This window comes from Muntiacus reevesi, chromosome 19 (genome assembly GCF_963930625.1).
Source record: "Muntiacus reevesi chromosome 19, mMunRee1.1, whole genome shotgun sequence".
Taxonomy (NCBI): domain Eukaryota; kingdom Metazoa; phylum Chordata; class Mammalia; order Artiodactyla; family Cervidae; genus Muntiacus; species Muntiacus reevesi.
In genome coordinates this window covers 52,752,913-52,769,641 of record NC_089267.1, presented here as the reverse complement: position 1 = coordinate 52,769,641, position 16,729 = coordinate 52,752,913, and the positions used below count along the sequence as shown (strand labels likewise).

The 16,729-nt window shown below is 37.1% G+C and overlaps 1 pseudogene; it reads left to right on the top strand.

The window, feature by feature from the left end:
* The first annotated feature begins 239 nt into the window (after positions 1–239).
* On the top strand, positions 240–10,729 carry LOC136150937 (activator of 90 kDa heat shock protein ATPase homolog 2-like; annotated as a pseudogene).
* The last annotated feature ends 6,000 nt before the right edge of the window (positions 10,730–16,729 follow it).

Genomic DNA, 16,729 nt, shown 5'->3' with positions numbered 1-16,729 from the left:
ATTTCTCCAACATGTTAAAATAAATGTTCTTAGTACAAACCAGAATTTCTTTTCAGGATAGTGTTGAATTGCTTTCTTTTAATCACATTCATTTGCTCACTTAATTAAAGCCCAGTGTGCCTTGAAAATGTTAGCTACAAGATCTGTAGACTAAGGTTTTTTTTTTTTTTTCTCTTACTCTTTTTAATATAAGTGAAATCATAATTAGTATATGTTAGCAATTTATATATGACAAAAACATGGAAGGTTCTGACATGTTACTCTATCTGTGTCCCACGTTAGCACGCCACAGTTCTTGGGTGCTGGCAGAAGACAGGAGGCTGCAGAAGAAAAGGTATGTTTATTACTCACAGCAATAGCAGTTGTCAGCATTTGTGCTGGTGCCCCATGAGACGGAGCAGACTGAGCCACGTGCCTACACACACACAGTGGTTTCTATGACAGGAGTGGGATTCCAACCCTGGGGAAACTGCATCCTTTATAGTGGGCAGTAAACCTGTCTGACCTTTGCCTCCAGGGGAAAAACTATCTTTGTCATACTGAGCAATAAACATTCAAGATCTATGGAGACTAGTCTTCTAATGGTATCTAACCCTCCATCCAAAACTGCCTTGATATCTGGAAAATTTTCCTCGGAGTACAACCCTCTGTCAGCCACGTGATTAATCTGGCTGATAGAGATTAGGACTAAGTCTGTTCAATTTGGCTCATATCACATCTCGTTAAGGCTGATATCAACAGGACTCTGAGCAGCTGGATGAGGAAATATGCATTATTACCCTCAACTGTCCCTCAACCAGCTGAACAAATCTCATAAACCATCTGGATCTACCTCAGAAATCTAGGTGGTTTTTTTTTTCCCTTTAATTCCACATTGACTTTTCAAATTGTCCCATGGCCTTAGTCCAGATAAGCAGGAGTTTTAGAGATTACACAGACTTTTCCTTGGCACTCAAGGAGGAAATTTAGGGGCAATATCATCTATCACAAGCTTGATCACTGAGTTACTACTAATCTGAATACATTCCAGGACTGCGGCAGTGCCTTTGATCGGCTCAACTAATATTGAAGACAAATTTTATATCACTTTTTCTAATTGGACAACACACATTCTAGGGAAAGCTGACGCAAGGCAGTGGGCGCAAGTATAGGTCAGTTCCCCATCCAGGAAGCTTCCCAAGTCATCATTCTGGGAAGATGGTACAGTCATTCAAGGCCTCCATTATCCTAGGGGCATTTTCCTTAAAATCTTGGAGGTCTTTGATGACCATTCCTAAGGTTATAATCAACATTTAGGGGAGAGAAGCTAATGTTCGGGTTTCCATACAAGACATATAGTCCTAAGGGTACATGTGCCTAAAAGAAATGCTACTAGACCCACTGAAGAGGGGTCTACGTCAGCGTCCCCAGTGTTTCTGGCACCACGTACTAGTTCCGTGGAGAAAACTTTTCCACAGATGTGGCAAGGGCAGGGGGTGTGGGGGTGGAGGGGGTGATTCAAACACATTACATTTATTGTGAACTTTATTTCTCTTATAATTACATCAGCTTCACCTCAGATCATCAGGCACTAGATCACGGAGGTTGGAGACTCCTGGCCTACGTCATCCAGGAACATAAGTTGACTCTGTTCCAAGGTGGCCTCATACCCAGCTAGGGGACTTTAGGGTTCTCAATTCAGTTTGAAAAACTGGGCCTAGTCATTGTTTTTGAAGGTGATGCCTAGGGACAGTGAGCCCACTCTCTCCTGCTTACCGGCCTCATCAGCTGGGCAGCTTTTATACACTCTGGAGCATCACTGAACTACAGTACTTGGCACAGGGTGAAGTGGATACTAAAGGCGTCGACAGGAATTTTATTGAGAATTGTAGAGAGTAGGACTGTTATCTGCCCCTTTGGTAGACTTTTTGGTCATTTTAAGAAATTTGGCAATCAGATGGTAGCAGACCTGCTTGCTGGGGGATAACAGATCCTGAAATCAATTAAATTTAAGTGCTCATTAATTTGGGAGTGATGCATTTTTCTTGAGGAAGACTCTAGGGAGAGCCTAAAAGAAAAAAAAAAAATCTTAATGTCACTTTCTCACCCATGCCTCCCACAGTCTAAGATGTTCCATCTGCAGGTTTCAGAATGATGCTCTTCCTCCACTGCCATAAAATATCTATGTCACATTAAACAGTAGCTGCAACTTCATCTTTTCTCAACTACTCCCTACTCACACTCAGAAGGGATAGATGCAAAAGTGACAAAGGCAGTTTAATAGAATTTACAGAGCCTGTTGTGTCTCTCGCTCTGGCCAGTGTGGTCTACTGTAGGGGATCATGGCAGGCAATGTTCTCAGCCAAGTGGTCATCATCTTTGTGACTTAACTATGTCACTGTCACATTAGGCATCTCTAGATGGAGGGTACCCCTCTTTGCCAGGGATTCTGCTCAGCAATATCATCAGTCATGGAGGTCAGTTGGGAGAGGCCGTGCAAAGCTCCCTGGATAGCTTCCAGCCCACCCTTTTGGTCTGCTTCCCATCAAAGGATGAATGCTTTTAAACTAACCGATACAATGTTACAAACAGGATGCCCACTTGAGATGTGTACAGTCTTTAATACTCAAATTGTCAGTCGCTCAGTTGCGCCGGACTCTTTTCAACCCCCTGGACTGTAGCCTGCCAGATTCCTCTGTCCACGGAATTCTCCAGGCACAAACACTGGAGGTATAGCCATTACCTTCTCCAGGGGACCTTCCCAACACAGCGATGAAACCCAGGTCTCCCGCACTGCAGGTAGATTCTTTACCATCTGAGCCACCAGGGAAGCCCCAATAATATTCAAAGAATTCCGTAAATTGTTGAATCTCTCTGTGAGGAGTAGCAGAGATAGTAGTTTGTCCTTCATTGCCAGAGGGTTTGAGAGCTTTGATATACACTCACACAATCCCAAGATACTCCTTGGCTATCAAGCCTCTAAATTTTGTTGGAGTTTATCAGCCATTCTTGCTGGGAGAAATGTGGTAACACTGAAGTTAAGGCTTTTCACACTGAAGCCTCAAACTTGCTGACCTGCAGGTTATCATCTATTTAGTGAAAATTTCAGACTTCATATGATAGAGATATTAGTGTTATCTGGGCCATGCCCTGAAGGCCAAAGACAGGGGAGCTTAGGTACCCCTTGGGGAGAGCTGTAAATGTATATTGAAGGCCTTGCTGAGTGAAGGGACATTGGTCTTGATCCTTGGGTGACAGCAGGATGGAAAAGATGGTGTTGCCAATGTTTAACATAGCATACCAATGAATTTATTTGTAGGGCTATAGTAGCAATAACAAGATTCAGTTGGTAATAAGCCACCATAAGACTCCATCTCCCATTATGATTTTTCACTGGCTACACAGGATTGTTGTGTTGATTTTGTGATCCATCCTTGCTATCTTTAAGACCTTAAGACTGTGATTTCTATTTGTTATCCTTGGATTATATATTGTTTCTGTTGGACCACCTTGGAGTAGATAGGCAGAGGAGCTTGGAAGTGATTTACATGCCCCATAGTGATTTTCTATATATGACACTTCCTAATTGGAAGAATATATTCTGGATTTTACAATATTCATAGTAAACACATATAAACCAATATAATTGTACAGTTAGGAGCAGAAATCACAACAGTACATTGAATTGATCAAAAAGGCCACATCCACAAGGACATATTAACTCTCTTTACCCAATGCGTACTTAGTTCAAATTGCAATACCTGAATCTGGGTATCCCTGTAACTATAGAACCAGAAGGAACTGGGACTCAGTTACCCTTCCCCAAGGGCTTCCCAAGTAGCTCAGTGGTGAAGAATCTGCTTGCCAATGCAGGAGTCTCAGGTTCAAGTATTCTTGCCTGGAAAATCCCATGGACAGAATAGTCCATGATGTTGTAAAGAATCAGACACGACTTGTCAACTGATCATGCATGCACTCTTCTCCAACAGAATTACACACATTTGAATTTCTTTCCTTTCAAATTCCCCTGTAGACTTGGATATGTATAGCCTTTGGTTTTTCACGGAACTGGGGACACCTAGAACTCATCCAAAATCATCTTTCACTTTAAAGCGGTTGAAATCAGGTTAATCAAGAGGGTGGAATCAGAGAGCCTGGGGTAATCCAAAGTCAGGTCATGTTTACTTTAAGTTGGTAGCAGAGTGGTGCCTACATACAGCTCAACCAAATGAAGCTTCAGTGTTTTCAATCCACCCAAAGTCATAAGCGAGGCCAAGATTATAACTACTGACACCAACTATTTTAGCTTTGGGGAAACTTTGATTCAACTGCCATAGTCACATTGCTTAGTTGAGGCTGTGAGATTTATTCTACTTGGCTGATGTGGATGTTACATACACAGAGGAAACTTTTTGGATTCTACCTTAATCGAGAACATCTGAAGTTGCATTGTGAAAATAACAACTTAAGTTCTTGCCCAGTTTCAATGTAAGGCCTAAGGGAGTTTTCCAAGGTGGCAACCTTGCTCAGCAAACTTACCAGGTTTCTTTGGGTCCATTTCTTATTCATTAGTGAATCACTTTCATCAGCATTGTAAAGCTCACCCAGGGCAGTAAGAGCCCAAATCTTTGTCAATGCTGCATCTATGGTTTCCCAAAGGAGTTGTCTTTCTCACCAGGAATTCCCCCCATGGTACCAAAGGCCCAGTGCACAAAGCCCTGAGACCATTTACTGTGATCTCTGAAAGGATCTAGTGTTGGCCTGCTAGATTGTAGAAAGGATTAAGCCATAAGCAACCCTTCTATAGCCAATCTGCCTTAACAGCCATTGCATGCCCGAAGTCAAGTGTTATATCCCCATGTGTCATCTCCTCAGCCAAACTAACCAAAATTCTAATGGTTTGTCTGCTTTTACCCTCCGTGGTAATGAAGTCTCTTCAGTCCATTTCTTTGGGACGAATGGTGGTAGAAATTTCTGCCTGAGGATGATCCAGCTGATCCAGTTTTTGCTCTTAGAAGAGAATAAGAAATACCTTGGGCATCATTTGAGGTTGTGTTTGCATTTACTTCCTAGTGCTCGACCTGAAACCATCTCCACAACTCCTGTTAATTAAAAGGAAATAAAATGGAGGATTTTTTTATACCCACTTGATCATACATGAACTTTCCTCTTCTCCTTTTAACCAGCCCATGAGACCTTTATCTTTGTTCCTACAGAAAGCCATATCTCTGCCAGCCTCTCATCCATCAGAACAATGGAGGGGTTTGAGGTTTTACTTGACTAGCAACTTACTCTCTGTTATAGATTTTCAGAGAACACAAAAGGTAAATAAGTGAAAAAACAACCCCCTGGGATAAGAGACAAAGGACTTAATTTCCACTGACAGTAGTAGCCAGAGTGTCAGTATTTACACAGGTTCCCCAAGTTCCAATTCCTATAGTGCAGCACAAAGAGATTCAGTTGACATCTTGCAGATGGTTACAGTATGAGACAAAACATGAGTCAGAGAAACCAAACTCTCTGTGATAAGTAAACAACATGCTTGCTTTTTACCCAGAGACAAACATGTTTTCATTACACTGGACAGCAACATAAACAAATAAGAACAACAAAAACAATGAAACACGTGGCTGAGTCTCTCAGTTGTGTCCAACTCGGACTATACAGTCCATGGAATTCTCCAGACCAGAATACTGGAGTGGGTAGTCTTTCCCTTCTCCAGGGGATCTTCCCAACCCAGGGATTGAACCCAGGTCTCCCATATTGCAGGCAGACTCTTTACCAGCTGAGCCATCAGGGAAGCCCAAGAATACTGGAGTGGGTAGCCTATCCCTTCTCCAATGGGTCTTCCCAACCCAGGAATCAAACCTGGGTTTTCTGCATTGCAGGTGGATTCTTTACCAACTGGGTTATCTGGGAAGCCTGAAACAAAACCCAGAACAAAAAATAAAACTGCCCTTTGCTCCAGGGGGAGAAACTATCTATCTCCTGATGCTGTTTGCTATACTAACATCATTGAAATAGTAATCCAGAACAAAGGCCTAGGCCTCTGCTCAGAAGATGTGCAGAAATGTGAGAAACTCATGGATAACTGTCTCCCCAAAATGTTTCCGTATGAAAACACAGTAAGGGCATTTTCTGTCTGTGTTTTTGTTTCTGTCTCTGCCTCTTTTCTCTTACAGATACATAAACACACACATACATCCCAAATGTTGAAGAAAGTTTTTGGAGGTATCTTATAGCTTTAAAATAATTCCCATAAGTTTTACAATAAAATATCAAAATGTTCATATGATATGAGACTCAGTATTTCTTTAACAGTTGACAAAGCTTAAAAACCTCTTTTTCTGGTAATTGTTAATGGGAAATGGAATGAATTCTAACTATATTAATTACACAGATAAGAAGAATGACGGGAGAGGATAAATGGGAGACTGACATGGGGCAAAATCCAAAGTCACAGAATTAGGAACATTGCGTACAGCTCAGCAGATATCAAGCTGGGGAAATTGGCTGGAATGAGAGAGTTTGGCAAATATTTGAAAAAAGAAAACAATTTGAGTTAAATATATAAATGAAAAGAAATGCCGTCAGTTAAGGTGATGGAGGAGGAGTGACGGAAAGGCAGTCCCGCTTCACTGGGCAAGGTAATAGTCTGCTCAGAGTATTCTGGACCCTGGAATTTTACAGACTAGAGATTTAAGGTGGCTATAAAAGCATGAATTGTAGTGGTTGACACAGGAAGGATGAATAAGGATATCAATCGAAGCCTATTCAATGTAAGGAAAATCTGGCAGTGTTTCAGAGATGATGAGAGCCTAAACTATATATGGAAGAACAAAAATTCCTCTTGGAATTTGTCAGTACAGAAGCCATTTAACTCACGTGGAAGTGAAGGTCTTTGGGACAGCCAGCTGTTTCATAGGACATAAAGATCTTCTCTAGTGGGAGGTAACAGATATAGCCCTCCCAGCTCCTGTCTGAAGATATATGCAGCACAAGTTTAGAAAAATGCTTATTATTATATTATTTTTATTGTGCCATAAATATTCATAGCATCATACCACAGAGGAAAATTGTGCCAAAGGAGAGATAGAATTCCAGAATCAATGAGCTTATGGAGCAATGTAATATGCAGAAGGAACAGAAGGAGAAATGTAATACACTGACTTTTAATTTTTATTTGAGACTGGTGCTCACGGCGATCTAAAGCCAGCCTCATTAGCAGAGGAGCAAAATAAATTATATCAGTACAGGAGGGAAGCAATACTACAAATTCCAAACTCTAGGCTTGACAGACTTATTTATTGCATAAATATGATGAAAATGTAACTATTACCATTTATAATTATGCTGTGCAGTCAGGTCTTACTTTCCCTTTGTAAAAATGCACACATGTAATGCGCAAGAGACATTGGATAAGGCCAGTTTAATTATCCTTTCAAGAACAAATAACTTGTACAGCCAAGAGTATGACACAGGGTGTACTCATAAGATGGACACTTCCTTTTAGATATTCTCACCTGGGCCTGCCTTGAAAGTGAGAATTAAAAGGGGCAAATGCAGAAGTTAATACATTCAGACTGTCTTCCTAAAATGCATTTTACATCTCAAGAATAAACTCATAATGAAATACATTTCATTTGCCTTAGCTTTCTCAAAAGTCACCCACTGCAATTGCTTCAAATCATGCCACCTATGCAGTTTATCTTGCCACAAAATCTAAATTAATTTGTATCTGTATTACAGAAGGTAAATGTGACTGGAAGGTAGGCCTGTGAAAATACATTTGTGTACCTTGTCATATACACAGTAAAGCAGATCTTCCATTTTGAATTCCAACTTTGAGATCCAATTCTATCAGTAGCTTTGTGTAGACATGAGCATACAATGGAACGGACTGAATTCTAAGTATGTGAATCCAGTTGATTTTATTTGCAATGTCTCTGAAAACTGCTGGAGGAAGGAGCATTGTCAAATAGATAAATAATAGAATAGCTAATACTTAGTCATTTTTTACTTATCGGGCATGAGATAAACATTTATATGCAATTTCTTATTAAATAATCACCACAGTTCTATGAAGCAGTTACTATTATCTATTACCTCTATATATGTACATGAGGAAAAGCAGATTTTGAAAGTTATATAACTTTTCTGAACTCATAACCCTGCTAAAAGATAGTATCAGGACTTGGGCCAACTTCCCTATGACCTTGGAGTCCAAGATCTATACATGATCTTGAGAAACACTTAAATATAGTCTAGGATTCTACAAAGAATGAATCTAAAATTGATTAGAGAAAAAGATGAGGCATAAAATTCAGTTAACTCAGTTTGTTAGAACATATTATTAAAAATGTTTTGCTATGTTTTGTTTTGTTAAAAATATTTCTTCCACATTGGGAAGTTATCTTTGTCAAGAATCCTGAGTCACAGAGTGTAAATCCAACCTGGGAAAGTGTCCTGCAAACACAAGCTGCTACAGGTGGTTCAGGATGAAACATCATCTTCTTTTGGAATCTCATATTCAGTCCATTATTATAATTTCAATGGTATTGTCCATATATCAATGTTACAGCTGAGTATCTCAACCATACTTTAATATAAAAATTTTTCTTAAAGAAATACCTTATATAGGTTTCAAGTTAAATATAAGGTCAATGTTTAGGGCATATCATTGAGTATAGAGCAGTAATACTTAGAATTTCAATAAATATTGATCAGTAATAACAGTTTTTTAATATTGCAAAATGACTTAATAAAATGTTTATATGATTTATATAATAAATGCAGGTAAAAGCTGGACAAATACATGATTTAATTATGTTCTAATATGTCAATTATTTTCCTGTGAAAATAAAATAAACTCTGATTAAAATGTTAATGGAATAAATTAATCACCACTTCATATAAAAGCTAAAAGATAAAGGATTAAAAATAACTATAACTACAATAATTTGCTAATGGATACACAAGAAAAAAGATGCAAATTTTAGCATCAAAATGATAAAATCTATGTGTGCATGGGTGGGATAGTAAAAGTGTAAAGCTTTATTTTGCATTTAAAGCTAAGTTGTTAAAGCTTAAAATAAACCGTTATAAATATGAGATACTTTTGTAAGTCTCATCGTAATCACAAAGCAAAAACCTATGTAAATACATGAAAGATATAGAGAAGGGAATCTAAGTGTACCACTATAGAAAATCGTCATATCACAAAAGAAGAGAGCAAGGGAAGAAGAAAGAAACAAAGGAATTACAAAATACTCACAAAACAGCTAATAAAATGCCAAAAATAAGTCCTTACCTTTTAAATTATTATTTTAAGTGTAAGTGGACTAAATTCTCCAATTAAAGGGCACAGAAGGGCTAAATGGATTTTTAAAAATGCAACATTCAACTATATGATAAGTATAAGAGGCCTCAGCTTTAAGGACATACAAAGACTGAAGGTGAAGGGATAGAAGAAGATATTCCATGCAAATGAAACTGAAAAGAGGGTAGGGGTAGTTATGTTTATATCAGATAAAATAATCTGTAATAAGAGATAAAGGAGGTCATTATACAATATCCAAGGAGTTAACCCAATAAAAGGATATTACATTTGTAAATATTTATGTACCCAAATTGGAATTCCTAAATATATAAGGCAAGTATTGACAGATCTGAAGAGAGAAATAGACAGCAATATAATAATAATAGAGGACTTTGATACTTTACTTTCAATCATCCAGACCAAAAAATATCAATAAGGAAACAATGGACTTAAACTACACACTAGACCAGATGTCTAACAGACATATACAAAACATTCCATCCAAAAGCAACAGAATAGGCATTCTTCTCTAGAGCACATAGAACATTCTCCGGGACAGATCATGTATTGAATCTGAAAGAGGCTGTAGCACCTGTGCAGACATGACGAAGCAGGAAAAGGGGATCTGCCTCGGATCATGGTGGAGTGGGAGGACAGACTCACACCTGGCCACGGACAGAGAAGGGTGCCACCAGCTGATCCGAGGGGAAGTTCTACGAGCTACGGGTGGGCACTGTTGTGGACCACAGGCTGGCTGCTGCGGGATCAGTGAGCTAAAGCAGGTAGAAGTGAGGCTTTGTGAAGCAGCTGGAAAGGAAAGCAGATTCTACTTTATGAGTGGAACGTTAAACCAGGCTAGAAAAAGTATAATTAAGGAATCTAGTGTAAAGCACCAGGGATTAATTAAAATATTCAAACTTTCTGAAGAAAATGAAGTAGATGACATCGAGGCAAATATGAGCAAAATAATTTTTTTTTTTTTTAAATGACCTTATGAAAGTTGCAGGCACTGCCAAGAGCAGGAAGGTTTTTTGAGGTTACCTGAAGGCACGTTACTGTCTGAGCTACTGAGGCGACTCAGCACACATTCACAAAGGCACTTAGTAAGGAATTTAAGATGGGAATGAATTTACCAACAAAGTTATAACATCTCAGGAATTGTCACTTTTTAAAAGGCAAGTGAATGAGAATACCTTGCAGGCCTCAGGTTTCATGGCACCAGGCACAATGATTCCCACTGTGGCACTGCACATGACGGAACTATTTGACACATCTGTAGAGAAGCTAAATGGTGTCTTCACTCTGAAGGTCTGGTGCATAAATTTTATAATTATCCTGTTGTACTAGAAGCTGAAAAGGCAGGGACATCACAAATACTTGATGGGAAAATCACCAGTAAATATATGGAATTGTCAACGAATGAAAATATAATCACAAAATAGAGATGTAGGAACTGGCCAGAAATTGAACTAAATTTTGTACCCCCTCCAAGGTAAATGGAATTGCAATTGAAATGTAAAGGACTTCCTATCTGTAAAGAAGGAAGCATGAGATTCGGATTTTGAAAAACAAAATGTTTACTGCAGAAGACTACCCTAGCTGGTTGAATTAGTTAGAAGATTTTATAAGGACATACTTTTTGTAATCAGAAAGTGTCAAGTTAACATATTCCCTATTATTATTTTTAAAAAACAAGACTCTTAATTCATATTGGATGAAATCCATGCACTTATACAGAATTTAAAATATTGTTTGAATCTTCATTAAGACTAGACCTTGCATTTAGTTAAAAGAGGCAAGCAACCTGAAATCAAGTATTAACTAACCTTACTGCCAATAGATGGTCCCCTGGGAATAGATTGAGTCCCTGAGTACAGATAGTTGTTTCCCAATCTAAGCTTGTTCTAGGAAAGCTTACTTTCATCTGCAGTTTTAGTTCAGGAAGATTAAAAAAAACAATAAATGGCATTACTATTCCTTTAAAAAAAATTCTTGTCTTTTTCCTCTAAAACATATATATATACTTTTTCCTTTGTGCTTTTATGTTTTGGTAGCTAAGTTCTACCTGACTGCTCATTAAATTTACTTGAAAAGAACAACAATCTTACTATGTATTTAAATTGTTCTGCTAAAAGTTCAGGAAAAAAAAGAATTAAGCAGTGTTTACTGTACTAGTAATACTTTACAATTGTAGTAGTTATTTTTGTTTACATTTTGAAACTGAACCCAGAAAGAAAATATCCCATTCATTATAAGAAACCTTTCAAAGTTCAGATTACAATTTTTTAACAACCCCTTCATTCTCTCTCTTCTGTGAATACTAGGAGGATATCAATAACATATTAGCTTTAAATAGGAAAGAGTTCAAAAACTACATAATGAATTAGACTGTGAAGCAAAAGGCCCATGTTCCACGCCCAGATTTACAGCTAATGCTGGCCTGGGCCTCATTTGTAAGATCACAGTACTCTCTAACAAACCTCATTCTTGCCTTCCTGCAGTGTGAAGAAACCATACAAATAACTCTGAAATAAAGCCCTTGGCTGTTCTTCAGTGTTCCAGCATGTTCATGGAATCCCCATCTGTGCATAGGGAGGTCTGGTGCTTACTAGAGGGTTGGAAATAATCACAGAAGGGGCCAGACTTGGACCTAGCTCAGTTCGAAGGCTCTGCATAAAATGAGAAAAGGGTTTCTGTGAATGTAAGGATCAGTTTAGAAAACTCACAAGGTTCATAAACAAAACCACATGGTCTCTGAGGTAAAACCTCAAAGTCTCCCAGGAGTTCTTGGACTAGGATTTGTTCATCCATGACTCTACTATAAACTTGCTCAGTCCCTTAATGAAAACAATTCTTCCAAAATTTATTTCAATCTCAAAATTCATATCTGTGCAAAATTTCATGACTCAGGAAGCTTCTGTGCTTCTGACGCCCTCCCTGAGATTCAGGCAACCCTCACAAAGGGAGATATAAGCACTGATCAGTTGCCTCTAAATTTCCAAAAACAGAGGTCTGTTCTTAGCATAAGAAGCCCAATCACCCAGGGGCCTGTGTAGAAACAGCCAATTGAGCGGTGCCCAGGCTTTATGTGAAAGAGGTTCATTCCTTACCTTGTATCCTACAACCTTGTTATAATCACATATTAATTCCACTTATTTGGATTTTCTGAACAACTGTCTTCTATGAACAAAGGCAGTTTTATTTCTTCCTTCCCATGATGTATATCTCTTATTTCCTTTTCTTATTTCATTAGCTAGTACTTCCAGTAGAATGATGAAAAAGGGTTGGTTAGGGGAAATATCCTTGCCTTGTACCAGAGGGAAAGATTTGATACTAGCTGTAGGTTTTTGATTGAGAGTATTTATCAAGTTGGGGATATTATCCTCTGTCCCTAGTCTGCTGAATGGGTGTTGGATTTTACCAAACGCTTTCCTACATCTAATGATAAAACCATGTGTTTTTTTGGTTTATTGATGTAATTGATTACATTAACAATGCCTTTGTCTGATTTTGATATTAGTGTAATCCTGGCCTTAAAGAATGATTTAGATTGTACTACATCTGTTTCTATCATCTGAAAACAACTTTAGAGAACTGGTACAAATTCTTCCTTAAATGTTTGGTAGAATTCACTGGTCTGATGCTTTATGGAAGGTTATCAATTATTAATTCAACTTCTGTAATAGATTTAGGTCAACTCAGATTGTTTCTTCTTGGATGAAAAATTGGATCTTTCAAGGAATTTGCCCATTCCATCTAGGTTATAATATATGTAGGCTTAGAGTTTTTCATTGTATTCCTAGCTTTCTCTTTTTGTCCTTTTATACAGTTCATGACGTTCTCACAGCAGGTATACTGGGTGGTTTGTCATTCCCTCCTCCAGTGGATCACATTTTGTCAGAACTCTCCACTATGCCCCGTCCATTTTGGATGGCCCTACATGATATGTCTCATAACTTCATCCAGTTATGCAAACCTCTTCACCACAGGCAGTGATCCATGAAGTTGAGGCTCCAGTATTTTGGTCATCTGATGTGACCAGCTGACTCATTGGCAAAGTCCCTGATGCTAGGAAAGATGGAGGGCAGAAGGAGAAGAGGGTGTTGGAGGATGAGATGGTTGGATGGCATCACCCATGCAATCAACATGAACTTGGGCAAACTTTGGGAGATGGTGAGGGACAGGGAGGCCTGATGGGCTGCAGTCCATGGGGTGGCAAAGAGTCAGATACTAGACATGACTAGGCAACTGAACAAAAACAATCTTTCTTTTAATGTCCATAGGATCTCTAGTGATGTCTCTGCTTTCATTTCGGATACTGTACTTTTTATTCTCTCTTACTTGCTTAACCTGCTAGAGGTTTTATTTTTTGTTTGTTTTGTTTTTGTTTTTTAATTTTTTATTAATCTTTCCAAAGAACCAGATTTCAGTTTCATTGATTTTCTCTTACTTTCATTTAATTAAATATATTTAAAAATTTCCCTTGATAATGTTTTCTTTGACTATGTGTTATTTAGAAGTGTGTTGTTTAATCTCCACTTACTTGGGGATTTTACAGTTATCTTTCTATCATTGATTTAAGGTTTATCCCCACTGTGGTCTGAGACCAGATACTGTATCAACTCTAGTCTTTCAAATTTGTTAAAACTGTTTTATGACCCAGAATATGGTATATCTTGGTGAATGTTCCATATGAAAAGAAGGTATATTCTGGGGTTGTTGGTTAAAGCAGTATATAGATGTCAATTATATCCAGCTAATTAATGGAGTCCTTGAATTCAGCTGAGTCCATACTGATTTTTTTTCCCTTGCTCAATCTTCCATTTCTTATAAATTAGTATTTTTTTTAATCCTCAAAATTCACACATCTCACCAGATTATGACTAACTAGACCATTCCTCCTTTTCTCTTTCCTTCCTACCATCCTTCCTCACCTTTGTCTCTTTCTTTCCATTTTTATTTTTTGTCCAATATTGAAGGGACATTTTTAATCATCAGAACTGGTCTTTAATTGATGCAAGTTTGTTGATATTACAAAAATCTATACAAAACATTTTTCATTAAAATGATACATTGGATTGAAAGTTCAACATTGTAAAGATGCCATTCATACCAAATTAATTTATTTTCAACTTATCATTGCATAGAAATACTTCATTTTGTGTGTATTAATTGTTTGTTAATTTTTCTTCTCTGCTCTCACTTATTTTTTAATTTTTTTGGTGTCTGTCATTTTGCAGAAGTTTTAAATATTTTGTAGGCAAAATTGCTATTGATTTCTAATTTTTTCCTTCCTAGGGAAGCTATTTGTTTATCAATACTTTGTCAATATAGAATACTCCCCTACAGTCCTCCCAGAAATTCATTTATTTTCCTTTTTATTTCATGTTTCAGTCTATCTGGAGACTGCTTGTGTGTGTGTACATCTGTGTGTGTTAGATTTATATTTTACTTAATAAAATATATCTTTCCTCAATGATTTCAAAGATCATGCTCATGATAAGGAAAATTTGTATATGCACATAAATTTATTTCATACTTCTGTTTTACTGACCTATTTTCCTATTACTCTGTATACACTACAATGTTTTGCTGGTTTTGCTTTATAGTATGATTTGATATTTTCCAGATCACTAATTCTAAATATTAAGTTGCTCCATATAATTAGGGAATATTGGGAGGTGTGAGGGTATTTTATGGTGTCACAATGACTAATGGTATGCCACTAGCAGTTAGTAAGTGAAGGCCAGCGATGTTAGCATATTTCAATAATTGAAAGAATCCTATCCTACAAAGAAATATTTCAACTAATACGTTAGCAATATCTTTAATTGAGAAAATTTAAGAAAAAAGCAAAAATAAAGCAAAGCAAACAACAACAAACAAATGAAAAACAATTTAGAATCAATTGGACAGTTAAAATAACAAAATGAATTTGACTTTTAAAAAAATATTAACTGACTTAGAGGAGAATTAGCAAGAAAAATTAAGAATTAGGATAGAAACTTCAGATTCTGGAACATATTTCATGCCTTTAGAAAAATTTTTTTTTCTCTTCACTTAAGTTTTATGCATCCTTGTTAGATAAATCCATAGGAATCTTGAAGAGTTCTGTTACCATTGTGAGTGGAACTTGCCCTTTATTTTACATGCTATCTTTATATTATATATTTTCACTATTTTCTAGTAGTTGTATCTTGTGCATATGAATGGGAAGCCATCAATTTTACTTTATTGATATGCACAATTACCTTTTAGAACTATTTTATTAGGCCTAATTTAAAGAATTTGTTTGTTCCATTAATTCCCTTGTGTTTTTTGCAAGAGTAAATTTTTCCTACTATTGTAATATCTCTTACATGTATTGCATTGTATAACTATATTACCTAGGAACTCAAGAAGTAGTAATAGTGGCATCTTACTTCTCATTAAAATGCCATTAATATTTTAGCATCAAGTGTACTGTTGGCTTTGTTCCTATTAGATATGCTTAAGCAAATTTTCTTTCTATTTCCAGCATGTTAACAATTTTGATAAAGAAAATCCATCTGAAGACAAGTATCAGCTCAGAAAAAAGTATCCATTTAAATATTATGACTTGATTGTTCAACATAAGATGAAAAGTGAAAGACATCTAATTGACCAGTTTGTTCTGATAGCAGTTTTGAAATTAATTCTAGTAGCAATTGTCTACATGCTCTCTTTTCTTTTTATTTACATATTTGTATTTATTTCCTTCAAACTTAAAGAGGTTTCATCTCTCTGCTACTACTACTAGTTAACTAACATGCAAAAGTTCATGTTTTATCCTGGGTACCACTATATCTTTTTTTTTGTGTGTTACTCATTTTTTCCTCACAACATCCTCATGAGGTAGATATTATTATCTTCATTTTAGAGATAATGAACCAGTTACAGGAATGATAAGTGACTTTCTCAAGGTCATACAACTGATAATTGAGCATAATGGAAGATATTAAATGAAGATGGCACATTAATCAAATGTCTCTTAATATCCCTTCCCTCTTAATATCAAATAATGAATGCCTCTATTACATTCTTATGTATCACCAACAGAGACAGGCTTTAGTTTCTCTTCTGCTTGATCTGCATTCTTTTTCTTGCTTACCAGTGATCTAAACCGGATTTATTTCCTTTGGATTTGTCCTCTGTCACTTTCTGGTGTGGGTAGCAGTGGTAGTATCCTGCAGCAGACATACTATGACACCAGTGGCATCCAAACAGATGCATTTCTTCAACATCATCTTGGCTGCAGTTCTCCCACAAAGCTTCTGTTGTTTTCTGCCCATTTTCCTAACAGGTCTTCCATCCTGCCAGCTAATTGTGTGAGCTATCCAACATTCTTTCAACAAATTAATTTTCTCCTTTTATTAGCTAGAGCTGTTTTTGCTGCTCACAATCAAGATCCAT